The 3119-nt window shown below is 30.8% G+C and overlaps 1 long non-coding RNA gene across 1 annotated transcript; it reads left to right on the top strand.

Annotated features, from left to right (window-relative positions):
• Positions 1 to 201: 201 nt before the first annotated feature.
• LOC127905425 (uncharacterized) lies at positions 202 to 1954 on the top strand. Its single transcript, XR_008059406.1, has 3 exons — positions 202 to 485; positions 576 to 630; positions 1716 to 1954. It is a non-coding gene; the product is annotated as an uncharacterized LOC127905425 (long non-coding RNA).
• The last annotated feature ends 1165 nt before the right edge of the window (positions 1955 to 3119 follow it).

The raw sequence follows: 3119 nt of genomic DNA, 5'->3' as shown, positions 1-3119 counted from the left end.
GTCAAACTCGCGAGTTGACTCGTAAAATCGTACGATTTTACGAGTCAACTCAGGTATATCGTGTGAAATCGGGTAGAAAACTCGAAAATCAGTAAACTCGGTCAAACTCAGTCAAACTCGGTTAAAATCGGTTAAACTCGGTAAACTCGGTCCGAGTTTACCGAGTTTAACAAAATTATCAAAAACTATGGAATCTTCTCACTGTTCTCAGTCCTCTCCTCTCCATCCCATTAGTCTCACAAAAATCCCCCCTTTTCCTTTTCCCTTTCCCCAAATCAACCCTAGCAGAAGCAGATCTCACATTCTTTTATTCTCAAATCTTAAACCCAGCAGAAGCCAACGCCTTCCACTCTCTTTCTCTCAAAACCCCTATTTTTTTTCTTTATTTCGTTTGCCTTTGATCTGATTGTCTCCGCCTCTCCGGTCTCCAGTTTCCAGTCTCCACTCCTCTGCTTTGTTTGCTGGATTCTTTCATTAGTGGTCAGGTTTGCTTGCTGGATTCTCTCCTTCTCTATCATGTTTTATTATACAAAAGAGGGCCATCAATCTTATATCATTTTTGGGTGATTTGGCAGTTAAATAATATTGAACTTGCTGTTAATCTTGCAACTGGTGCTGAAAATCTTCCAGGTAAACACATTATTTTTTGTTAATCTTTTCTTCTTCCTCCTCATCCATGGCGATGAAGTGTCTGATATAGAAAAAGACTTGAGTGCCTATCATATTAACATTTGCTCATTTGCTGAATCATAAGATCTTTTCTCTTTTGTAATTTCGCATGCCTTATTAACTGTGCTGACAAGTCTTGTATGTGTATGTATATATATATATATATATATTGCCATATTGGGTTTTTGCAATCTTTGCATGTTTGTGTCCTAATCTGATAGACGGTACCAAAGATGTTGCTTTCAAATGGTTGCTTTCAGTTTCTGGTTTTCATAATTTTAATTGTCCAAGATCCTTTGTAAATATCTAATGGTTTCGGCAAATAATTAAAATGTATAAATGAATCCTCTAAGCTCTAACAGGAGTGATCCCGTGATAGAATTTGAATGAATCCTGAAGCCAACCACTTTGGACAGCTAGGAATTTTAGAGTATCCTGTTAACTATTGGCGAAAACAATGTGGAGATTGCTACAATGCTGCTACATCATATATAGCTCCAAAACCCATCTTTCTTTTTATTGCAATTCCCACCAGAAGGGCAGAGCATGAAATGAATGCTTAATACTGTCCTGAATTTTGGTTGCTTTCTACTGTATTTTTCGAGCCCATGCTTCCTATATTAGCATATCTAAGATGAAGAAACATACTCCACAACTTGTGATTATTGGAATTCATATTATCTTAGTCAAACTGGAGTTTCACGTTGCAAGATCATTGCTTGTTTTGTCAGTGAAGCAAGCTCTACCATTCTCTTTAAAAGCTCTTTTTATTTCTCTAATATTTGCAAAAGGGCAGAGCATGATCTAATGGTCTCTGTATGTGTTGCTTTAGCTTTCGGTATTCCCTGGAAAGTCTGATAAATAATGAGATAAAAGAACAACTTATGACGGCATTGTTGTTTAAAAAATCTAATGAACAAAATTCATATTTATCTCCTGGTAGGCTACATTTTGTTTATAATTTTAAAATAGTTTCATTTTAGTTCATTTAAAAAATCTATTTGTTGCCATGTTGGTTTTTATGTTATATTTTATTCAATTCTCAGCACTATACATCCGAATTGGTGTATATGTTAATTCTTGAACTGCTGGATACATGCCGAGGAAGATCAAAGCAATGAGGTCATGTTTAGTTTATATAACACACCAACAAATTATTTGTTTTAAGTTTGTTAATTTTTAGTTAATGAAATTCTATGGACATAATTGTATTGTATTGTATTTTTAAGTTATTTAAATCATGTATGAATTTTTATTTGAATCATGTATTTTAAGTGTTTGGACATTTGTATTGTTTATTAGTTTATTTCACTTTTACTTACGATTTTACGATTTTACGATCCGTTTTTACGATCCGAGTTTGGTTTGCATGTTCCGTGCCGTGTTAAAATCACGATTTTAACAACCTTGGCCATATCAGTGATTGAAAAAGATCTATTAGAAAGTCTTTGGTGCTCAATTTTACACTTTAAATTATTAACTCGTTAACAGAAATAACTTACAACAAAGAGTTCATTATCTAATGAATTTTTCTATTCTAATACTCTATCCTACAGTTATTCATTTTTATAAAATCTAAGAAATTTCCAACTATAACCAAACATATAAAATACAATACATTGTCTATTTTAAAGAATGACAATTTACCAACTCGGTAGATATTTTTAATGAATATCAACTAAGTATCATAAGTAAATTGCTCCTAGCTTTTCAATCATTTGATAATCAGAGTTGTTCTTTGATAAATGATCACTATGCAGACAATTGGATAAAAACAAAAGGTGGGGATTCTACTTGTTGTTAGTGTATATACACTATTGTTAATTGGTTGGTTACACGTGGCATTGACTTTATTCATGTAAACATATTTAATGTTTAGTAAAGGGTTATTTATATTTAATATTCATCAAATATTTTATTAATAAATCTAATATTTGATTAGTGAATCTAGAGTAAAAATAAAGTTTATGGGGTAAAAAAACTCTAAGAAAAAAGAAGAGATAAGGGGCAGAATTATGATTCTACCCCTAGAGCCTTCTTTAGAGTTTTTTTAGGGTAGAATTGTACCTTACAACTTATTACAATAGGGTTTGGGGTGTAATTTATGAATTTAGATATGCAATTTATTCCTTATTACAATATAGTATATATGATAGAATTATAATTCTGCCCCTCCATATATAAAATGTTAATTTTATATTTTAAAATTGAAACCAAAATTAAATTAATTATAGAATCAATTTTTCTAATAGGATTAAGATTGAATTAAAATGTTTAATTTAAAATTATTGAGTTTTGTAATATCATGATAGGATTAAGATTTAATTAAAATATTTAATTAAAAAATAGGAAAATGGTTTTTCTAAATGAAAAGAGTTTCTAAGCTGAGAAGTTTTATTTAATAGATCCTAAAATAGTTTAGAATGTTAATAAGAATTTTAATGTTATTA

Source organism: Populus trichocarpa, chromosome 6 (genome assembly GCF_000002775.5).
Source record: "Populus trichocarpa isolate Nisqually-1 chromosome 6, P.trichocarpa_v4.1, whole genome shotgun sequence".
NCBI lineage: Eukaryota > Viridiplantae > Streptophyta > Magnoliopsida > Malpighiales > Salicaceae > Populus > Populus trichocarpa.
The sequence above is the reverse complement of the archived record's forward strand: the minus strand, read 5'-3'. Positions and strand labels throughout refer to the sequence as shown.